The sequence below is a fragment of the Lepidochelys kempii genome, chromosome 10 (genome assembly GCF_965140285.1).
Source record: "Lepidochelys kempii isolate rLepKem1 chromosome 10, rLepKem1.hap1, whole genome shotgun sequence".
Lineage (NCBI taxonomy): Eukaryota > Metazoa > Chordata > Testudines > Cheloniidae > Lepidochelys > Lepidochelys kempii.
The window spans coordinates 66416307-66426949 of record NC_136389.1 but is presented as its reverse complement, the minus strand read 5'-3'; the positions used below and the strand labels follow the sequence as shown (position 1 = coordinate 66426949).

The 10643-nt window shown below is 46.1% G+C and overlaps 1 protein-coding gene across 5 annotated transcripts in view; it reads left to right on the top strand.

Moving 5' to 3' along the window:
• The first annotated feature begins 1176 nt into the window (after window positions 1-1176).
• USP8 (ubiquitin specific peptidase 8) overlaps window positions 1177-10643 on the top strand; it is a 74795-nt gene continuing 65328 nt past the window's right edge. For 2 of the 5 annotated variants that reach the window (XM_073304030.2, XM_073304031.2), the window contains exon 1: window positions 1177-1422. The gene's annotated coding sequence lies outside the window, so the exon portion shown is untranslated. Of the gene's footprint in view, window positions 1423-8773; window positions 8795-10643 lie in introns of those variants that run through there. The other 3 variants (XM_073304029.2, XM_073304027.2, XM_073304028.1) reach the window with 2 other exon arrangements.

Sequence of the window (10643 nt, the reverse complement as noted above, 5' to 3'; positions counted from 1 at the left end):
GTGGCCCAATTCAATTCAGCTGAAATGCTGGATGTCCCAGAAAAATGGTACATTTTAAAGCACTGTCTTTTAGCTATTTTGCTCTGGAGACATAAGCAGCTGGAAAACCAGGTGAAATAGCTACCTGGGGATTCCCCCTTTGAAGGGGAACCCCTGAATGGTGACCAGAGTGCTTTAGCAATCCTGGGTTGCCAGCCAAATCAGAGAGTACAAAGGTGGCATAAGGCATAAAACGACCTTTGCCCCCACACCTTCTCAATTGCACTAAATGTATCCTCATGGGTGAAAAGCTAGCCCAAAGAATCCAATTTGTGGTAGCTGACTTGTCTTCAGGTGGTCTACTGATTTCTCACCCCCCCCCCCATTGCAGCATCAGTGACAGACCACAAGCATGAGCGGCCTCAGGCAGCTGTGCTAGGACAGCAGGCGTGAAACAAAATTGTTGCATATATAAAAGCTCACACAAGGAATGATGTAATTCACTGTAATTCAGAAGTCCAAGTTGGCAATACAGTCAAAGTATCCTGACTCCTAGTGCTCAGCTCTGACTGAACTCCCTCTATATGTCTACACTGCACATTATGCCCATGTCTGCGTGACCTGGGCTTGTGAACTTGGTGTTTACGAGACAATGTTCGTGTGTCCACAGTGCATTGCAAAGGGTTTACAGTTGCTAGACCTGGGTCTCACAGCTGTGCTAACACGTCCATATTGTACTACACAGACCTTCTGACTCAAGTCTGTGGCTTGACCTGTGTCCACACTGAAAAATACAAGGTTCAGACTTGAGTCACAGTTGGACTCAGGCTGTGACCCACTCCTCTAGCAGGGTCCTTGGTGGATCCTGAGGGCTTCCTATGTCAAGCTGGACTGATCTGTGTACGGACAGAAGGGGGCTTTGTGCTCAAACCTGAGTCATGGACAACTTAGTGTGCAGTGTAAACATACACCCACACCCCCCCCCTAAGGCTGGAATCCTGAGTCCTAGTGCCCAGTTCTGACCACGCTTCTTCCTACAGCCTGCTACAAGGCCCGGATCATTGGGCTAGAGCCTGACTCACTCAGCCACACGCCTTCCCACAGCCTGGCGCAGAGCCCAGGCCTCCTGACTCCAGCTCTCCAGATCAGCGCACGCTCCTTCGCACACGGCCTAGGTTCGCATCCCAGGGTCCCGACGCCGGTACCTGACTGGTTCACCTGCCCCCAGCTGAGCCGGGGAGTGTCTACCCAGCCCAGGGGGACGTGCCCTGGCTAGGCTGCGGGAGAGCGCCCGCCCTCGCAGGGGGAGCTTGGGGGCGGCGTGGGAGGAGCCCACCCGAGTTCCGCCTCAGCAGTTATGGCCGCGTAGAGTCTCCTCAGTGGTACTGCTCGGACATGGGCCTGTCCCGGGCCGGCAGCCTGAGGCAGCGAGTCTCCTCGGCGGTGAGTACGGACCCGGCCGGCCGCCTGGGCCTGGCCGCCGGGCTCGAGGGCAGAAAGAGAGTGAGAGGCCGGGATGGGAGACGGCCTCTTCCTCCGGCCGTAGAGCCGCTCGGGCTCGGCTGTGAGGGCTGGCGGGGCTCCCTTCTCAGCAGCCCGGGGGCAGGTCCTGGCTGGGGGGGCAGCCCATCGCGTACCCGGACCCCTGAGGCGATCCGAGGTCGGGGGCTGCCCGGGGCAGTGGTGCGGCCTGGTGAGGGAGAGGGGTTCGGTGTGCGTGGATGGGGGTCAGTGGGGCTGGTCGGGGAACAGGGGGAGAGAATGGCTGGAGGCTCTGCAGGACAGGAGGGGGTGGTGGGAGTATTGGTTAGAGCGGGACACTGGTATCCAGGGCTTGGGGGGGGGGGTCCTGTTACTGACTGCCAGTAACTTGCTTGTGTGACCTTGTCACTTATCCTCTTCAGCCTCAGTTTACTAGTAGGTAAAATGGAAATGGTTCTAGGCACCTTCTCAGGTGGCTTAATATCTGTAAAGCACTGTAAGAGCTTCAGGTGAAGTATACTGTGGAAACAAGCTGTGATTTTATTTTGATAGTTTAACAAGCATTATGAATGTTCCATGCTGGGTGAAGTATGCAGATTCATAGTTTTGGGAGCTGTCATGGAGTGGTGTCTATTCTGGTGGGCTTAGGGTGCCCACAACTATATCGAAAGGAAACTGTCTGGTTAAAAACCAAAAATTAAAGTGGCCTTGTATTACCACTTCAGAGATTAAAAACCAAAACAACTTAAAAAAAAGTCTATGTTTCTACCATTTATTCTATTTATTTATTTTTGGCATTTCACACAATTTGGATAAATATACAAGTTAACCAGTTTCACTTTCTGGTTCCCTTATTTCTACAGTAACTTGTTTGGATTGAATTACTTTTCACTGACCTTTTTTTAAAAAAATTTTAGAGTCACTAACTTTTTTAGTAGTTTGGTTTTGTAAACCATTGTTGTATACACAAATCTAACTTTCTGGCCTAAACTACCTGACAACATATATTAATCTAGCAGTCAAGTAAAGGGCTTCCTCAAAAGTGCTAGAGTGCTTTTGAACAGTTGATAGGTATGAGCCCTGACCCTGCAATCTGAAATCTTTTTATGGGGATCAGTGGGACTCTGCACTGAAGGACCATATACCCATGTGGAGTTCCACTGGAATCTGTGTGATTGCATGACTGTCCCTAGAACTGTAAAACATTAATCTTGAAAATTTTAGGAGTAGATTCACAAATCTGATTCTAACAAAACAAAACATGCCAAGTGTGCAATACTTGGCATGTCAATCTAGGTCAGAAAGACAGCACAGAGGGAGTCATGTTGCAAGTAGCATATTCCATTATTTCCACTGGTTATTATAGTCACTGCTTACTCATATCCTCTGTAAATACAATCATGTTAATTAGCTAGGTAAAAGATCTTTTACATGTAGGTTATCTAGTCTCGAGTTTGGGGTTGGGGTAGGAGGAGTCCATGCGAGTTCCGCCTCAGCAACTATGGCCACATAGGGTCTCCTCAGCGGTACTGCTTGGAAATGGGCCTGCCCTGGGCCGGCAGCCTGACGCAGTGAGTACCCTCGGCGGTGAGTACAGACCCTGTCCTCCTAACTCTGTCAGTGCAGAGTTGCCCAGTTATGCTTTAAATATTTCTGTTAGTAATACCTAAGCAAATTTTCTTGAGGTTTTGAGGTGAAGGGCCTGATCTTGGGATGTACTAAGTACCTGTATCTCCCATGGACATCCATTCCTTGGATCTCAGTACCTCTTGGGATCAAGATCTAGATTAACAATCCTCAGGTATGGAATTGGAGTCCTGGGTAATGCTCCATCTCCAAATTAGTAAGTAAATAAATAAAATATAATGACTTGAGAGCCATTTTTACTGAAAGTTCTAAAAATTCACAATCAACCTAAAGTAGTCCAAAAAAAAAAAAAAACCCTAAAAGTGGATTCAAATATTGCACTGGCTCCTGAGTTGTCTTGCTAGTCTTTGTGGTTTTGCAATCTCACATTCCTTTCTTTAAAAAGTGTCTACTTTGTGGATGTGTGAAAAACCGAGACAAATGATTCTAAGATCCTTTGTGCTTTGGGTTGTGGAGGGGAGCAAGAGAGTAAGGAGGCAGAAGAGGAAATGGGCATGCCCTCACCTTCATAAGAGCAGAGCAACTCCAGGCACTCAGGTCTCTGCTGTGTTGGGGCCTAACAGCCACTCTGCCCAGCATGCTCTCCTCCTGACCTAGTGGAGATTTCACTTAAATTTTTAGATAGATGTTAAATGCCAACATCTGTTTGAAAAATCAAGTAAAAATGCTTTTATTAGCACATTGCTTTTGAACTGCACTGTCCACCTCTAGGGGAATTGGCACTAGTAGAGCAGGGATGGCCAAGACAGCATAACTTCTGGGGATGTTGTGCTACAATAGAGGAATCTTGTAGGAGCTAGTCAGTCTAGCACAGGGGTGGGCCCCCGGCTGGAGTGTCAGAGTGGGGCAAACCCTGGACCCCACTCCCCAGTAGGAGCTCAAGGGCTGGATTAAAATGTCTGAAGAGCTGGATGTGGGCCCCGGGCCGTACTTTGCCCACCCCTGGTCTAGCAGATGTTCTGACATCTGCCAAATGGAGGCCAAGGTCCTCCTTGGATGTTGAGTATTGTTCCCTGTTTCATTGAAAGGAACTTTTGGGGAGCATCAGTGAAGTGAACCTTGTAGAGTTTCTAGAACCTTCTAGAGTTTCTCAGCCATGCTTGGCCTTTACCATTGGAGCCAAGGATAGGATCTGGCCTTTTAGTTTTAGTGGACTTTAAGTCACTTGGTTAAATCATAATTCTGTTTCCTGATCATAACAGATTAATGCTATTTACAAAATGAAGTGAAAACGGTATTCTATGAAAATGTTTGTTTACAAAGAAGTCCCATGTCTTTCCCAGTTAACTAGCCCCCTAGTTTTTGCAGTATTCAGATGACAGCAGCTCAGGTAAATATTTTTTAGAAAGGGAGTGTTACTTGCATTAAATATTAAAAAAGGACCAATACAGCTCCTATATATATTATTTTAAATTCAGTTTTACTCTGCCCCTAAATTTTCAATATGCTGCAGTAACAACAACGCAGAACTGCATTGTCAAAGTTGAAAGAGGGAAGTTTTAGCAAGTAGAGGCCCAATCCTAAAAGACATTCACATGTTTAACTTTACTGGGAATAATCCCTTTGAAATCATTGGAACTACTCATGGTAGTAAAGTTAGGTACATGTGTAAATCTATGCAGGATTGGGGCCTAGGTAGGCTCTTGGCACTGGGGATGACATTGGTGGGGGTTTGGGATAAACAAACACTTATTGGATAACTTATTAAGATGACAAGCAATTAAATAGTTGATATGGACACTTGTTTTTCTTCAGTGTTAACACTTATAATAAGTAGAGTAGTTTACAGCCCTTAGATCTATTGTTTCATGCTGTCTGCAGACTCAGGAAGACACTTCATTGATTTAAGTCTAGTCTACATTCAGAGGGTTTTGCTGGTTTAACTATATCAGATTAGTTAAATCAGCAAAAGCCTTCTAGTGTAGATGCAGATTATTGGTATTAGAGTATTTATGCTGCTATCGCTTATACTTTTATCATATCTCTGTTGACAAATAAAAGTTACACCCCTTACCGACATAACTATGCCTGCAAAACTTTAGAGTGGTAATACTGTTGATGTAATATTCTTAGACTTCTACAAGACATTTGACTTGGTACAGCATGACATTTTAAATAAAAATCTAGAATATAAAATTAACATTGCACACATTAAACGAATTAAAAACTGACTAATTGATACGTCTCAATGTAACTGTAAACAGGGAATCATCATCTAGTGGGTATGTTTCCAGGGATTCCTGCAGGGATTGGTTCTCGGCCCTGCACCATTTAACATTTTAATCAATACTCTGGAAGAAAACAAAATCGTCACTAATAAAGTATGTAAATGACACAAATTGCGGGAGTGGTAAATAATGAAGAGGACAGGTGATTGATCAGAGCAATCTGGATTGCTTGGTAAACTGGGTGCAAGCAAACAATGTGTATTTTAATATGGCTAAATGTATATATCTAGGAACAAAGAATGTAGGGCCATACTCACAGGATGGTGGACTATCCCAGAAAGCAGTGATTCTGAAAAAGATTGGAGAGTTGAGGTGGATAATCAGCTGAACATGAGTTCCCAGTGTGACGCTGTGGCCAAAAAAGGTCCTAATCATTATGAAATCCTGGGATGCATAAACAGGAATCTTGAGTAGGAATAGAGAGGTTATTTTACGTCTGTATTTGGCACTGGTGCAATCACTGCTGGAATACTGCTGGAGTTCAGTTCCGGTGCCCACAAATTTAGAAGGATGTTGATAAGTCAGAGGGTTCAGAAAAGAGCCACTGGGCTGATTAGAGGATTAGAAAACATGTTTTATAGTGATAGACTCAAAGAGCTCAGTCTATTTAATTTAACAAAGAGAAGGTTAAGGGGTGACTTGACTACAGAATACAGTAAAAGCTGTATTATCCGATCCACTGTATAAGTGTCTCACCACTTCCAATGACTTTGATTCATCTCATTCAGACTCCTTCTGCACTAGTAATGTAGATTCATATTCATTTAGAATTTTGATTCTTAAGGAAAACACAACTTCACGGAGAAATTCAAGCCACATTTTATAAAATAGTCTAGGTTGGGAGTTTTCAAGCTTTCATGGTGGGCCACCCTCTTTCCCAGTCAATTGCATGGAGCACTTCCCTGCCCACTGCCAATCAAATAATATTTCTATGTTAAGAAGAGCAATTTTAGAAAACTAAGGTATGTTAGCTTCTTTTAATATGCTTTAGCAGCTTAAAAAAAGGGGGCCCCCAGAATCAGCACTCTGTGACTGGCCAGCTCTCTGGAGACCACCATAGAGTACTACTTTGACCACGAGTAATCCATAGACTACAGTTTGGGAACCATTGGTCCAGAAAATTATGAAGGTGTCAGTCACAGTTACATACTTAGGTTGCATTTATTGCAAAGCTAAGTTAGAAATTACAGTAGAAATCTTAGATGAATTTATGAAATCCACAATAAAGCCAAATGTTTGTCATGATTGTGTCTGATAGCAAAAGTGTAATAAGTAATCTGTTGATTTCTTTTCAAAAAGAAAGTTACAGTACTCCTACATTCTTTCCTTATTAATTTTATATTTAGTGCAGTAGCATCTGGAGCACCAAACTTAAACCAGTGTCCCATGTAGAGATAGGCAAAACCGGTAAGTGTTTGGCAACTAATTTACCCTTACACTACGAGTTTAGGTCGAATTTAGCAGCATTAGATCAATTTAACCCTACGCCCATCCACATGATGAAACCATTTTTGTTGACTTAAATGGCTCTTAAAATCGATTTCTGTACTCCTCCCTGACAAGGGGATTAGTGCTGTAATTGACATTGCCTGGTCGAATTTGGGGTAGTGTGGATGCAATTCAATGGTATTGGCCTCCGGGAGCTATCCAGAGTGCTCCATTGTGACCACTCTGGACATCACTTTCAACTCAGATGCACTAGCCAGGTACACAGGAAAAGCACCAGGAACTTTTGAATTTCATTTCCTGTTTGGCCAGCGTGGCGAGCTCATCAGCAGAGGTGACCATGCAGTCCCAGAATCGCAAAAGAGCTCCAGCATGGACCAAATGGGAAGTACTGGATCTGATCGCTGTATGGGGAGACAAATCTGTGCTATCAGAACTCCGTTCCAAAAAACGAAATGCCAATATATTTGAAAAAATCTCCAAGGGCATGATGCACAGCGGCTATAATAGGGACCCGCAGCAGTGCCGCGTGAAAATTAAGGAGCTCAGGCAAGCCTACCAAAGAGGCAAACGGCTGCTCTGGGTCAGAGCCCCAGACATGCTGCTTCTATGATGAGCTGCATGCAATTCTAGGGGGTGCCTCTACAACTACCCCACCCCTGTCCGTGGACACCTGCAAGGGGGGAGTCTCATGCAACAGGGATGAGGATTTTGGGGAAGCCGGAGAAGGCACCTCTGGTGAGTGTACCTTTGTAAATATAATACATGGTTTAAAAGCAAGCGGGTTTAATGATTAATTTGCCCTGAAGATTTGGGATGCCTTTGCAGCCAGTATAGCTACTGGAAAAGTCTGTTAATGTGTCTGGGGATGGAGTGGAAATCCACCAGGGATGTTATTAAGGGGACATTCAGAAGTGCTTTGTAATGTTAACAGCTTGGTTCACCGTGAAAGAGTCTACCCATTGTTCTCTAAAATGTGACTTTTTAAATACTACTCTCCCTTTTTTTAATCCTGCAGCTGCAAATGTTTCAATGCTCTCTCAATCATCTCCGTCCCAGAGGCTAGCGCAGATAAGGCGGCGAAAAATAACCGCACTCACGATGAAATGTTCTCTGAGCTCATGCAATCCTCCCGCACTGAAAGAGCTTAGCAGAATGCGTGGAGGCAAACAATGTCAGAGTCCAGGAAAGCAGAAAATGAACGTGAGGACAGGAGGGACGAGCAAGATGACAGGTTGCGGGAGCACAAGGAGAGGTGGTGGCAGCGTGATGAGAGGAGGCAGGATGCAATGCTGAGGCTACTGGGGGATCAAACTGATATGCTCCGGCGTCTGGTGGAGCTGCAGGAAAGGCAGCGGGAGTACAGACTGCCGCTGCAGCCACTGTGTAACCGCCCACCCTCCTCCCCAAGACGCCCAAGAACGTGGGGGAGGGGGCGGCCTCCAGGCACCCAACACTCCACCCCAGAGGACTGCCCAAGCAACAGAAGGCTGGCATTCAATAAGTTTTGAAGTGCAGTGTGGTCTTGTCCTTCCCTCCTCCCCTTATTCACCACCTCACCTGGTGCTTCCCTCCTCCTCCACCCCTCCCGGGCTACCTTGGCAGTTATCCCTCTATTTGTGTGATTGAATTAATAAAGAATGCATGATTCTGAAACAACAATGACTTTATTGCCTCTGCAAGTGGTGATCGAAGTGGGGAGGGCGGTTGTCTTACAAGGAAGTAGAGTGAACCAAGAGGGCGGGTTTTGATCAAGGAGAAACAAACAGAACTGTCACACCGTAGCCTGGCCAGTCATGAAACTGGTTTCCAAAGCGTCTCTGATGCGCAGCGCGCCCTGCTTTGCACTTCTAATCGCCCTGGTGTCTGCCTGCGCATAATCAGCGGCCAGGAGATTTGTGTCAACCTCTCACCCCACCATAAACGTCTTCCCCCTTGTCTCACAGATATTGTGGAGCACAAAGCAAGCAGCAATAACAGTGGGAATATTGGTTTCGCTGAGGTCTAACCAAGTGAGTAAACTGCGTGAGCGTGCTTTTAAACATCCAGATGCACACTCTACCACCATTCTGCACTTGCTCAGCCTATAGTTGAACAGCTCTTTACTACTGTCCAGGCTGCCTGTGTACGGCTTCATGAGCCATGGCATTAAGGGGTAGGCTGGGTCCCCAAGGATAACTATAGGCATTTCAACATCCCCAACAGTTATTTTCTGGTCTGGGAATAAAGTCCCTTCCTGCAGCTGTTCAAACAGACCAGAGTTCCTGAAGATGTGAGTGTCTTGTACCTTTCCTGGCCATCCCACGTTGATGTTGGTGAAACGTCCCTTGTGATCCACCAGTGCTTGCAGCACCATTGAAAAGTACCCCTTGCGGTTTATGTACTGGCTGCCATGGTGGTCCGGTCCCAAGATAGGGCTATGCGTTCCTTCTATCGCCCCACCACAGTTAGGGAGTGCCATTGCAGCAAAGCCATCCACTATGACTTGCACATTTCCCAGAGTCACTACCCTTGATGGCAGCAGCTCAGTGATTGCATTGGCTACTTGGATCACAGCAACCCCCACAGTAGAATTGCCCACTCCAAATTGATTCCCGACTGACCGGTAGCTGTCTAGTGTTATAAGCTTCCAGAGGGCTATTGCCACTCGCTTGTGAACTGTGAGGGCTGCTCTCATCTTGGTATTCTTGCACTTCAGGGCAGGGGAAAGCAAGTCTCAAAGTTCCATAAAAGTGCCCTTGTGCATGCGAAAGTTTTGTAGCCACTGGGAATCATCCCACACCCGCAACACTATGCGGTCACACCAGTCTGTGCTTGTTTCCTGGGCCCAGAATCAGAGTTCCATGGCATGAGCCTGCCCCATTGCCACCAGGATGTCCAAATTGCCGGGGCCCGTAGTTTGAGAGAAGTCTGCTTCCATGTCCTCATCACTCTCGTCACCGCACTGCCATCGCCTCCTCGCCTGCTTTTGCATGTTCTGGTTCTGCACATACTGCAGGATAATGCACGAGGTGTTTACCATGCTCATAACTGCCACGGTGATCTGAGCGGGCTCCATGGTATGGCGTCTGCAGGAGAGCAGAGTTGCAGAGGAAGCAGTGGCTGAGGACTGATGCCCTGAGGATAGATATTATAGAGAACGATAAGAGGACCTGCGAGGTGGATTCATGAGAGCAGAGTTGCAGTGGAAGCGGTGGAGGACAACGGTTAGTACCGCGCACATTTCCTGAGGAAGAACACACGTACCTGGGAGCCCATGACAGACAACATGGAGAAATTCGCTATTGAGACCATAGCAGCAGAGCAGAGTTGCAGCGGAAGCAGTGGATGATGACAGTTAGCAGTCCTACTGCACTGTCTGCTGAAAGAAGTATGGCGTCTGCACAGAAAAAAGGCGCAAAATGATTGTCTGCTGTTGCTTTCACGGAAGGAGGGGCAACTGACGACATGTCCCTAAAACCACCCGTGACAATGTTTTTGGTCTATCAGGCATTGGGAGCTTAACCCAGAATTCCAATGGGCGGCAGAGACTGCGGGAGCTGTGGGATAGCTACCCACAGTGCACCGCTCCGTAAGTCGATGCTAGCCACAGTAGTGAGGACGCAGTCCGCCGAATTAATGCGCTTATTGTGGACATACTATTTCTAAAAATCAACTTCTATAATATCGACCTAATTTTGTAGTGTAGACATACCCTTAGAAAAATCTTGAAAAAAGATAAGGGGAGTGAAGAAACATGTCTGATAGGAAAAGAAAACTAAATCTAGCACTGTGTGTACATGGCATGATCTTGAGGCTCATAACCATAGGAGAAGAATAGTAAAATCTGGGAAGACATTCGCTTCACTGCTGAGAAATTGT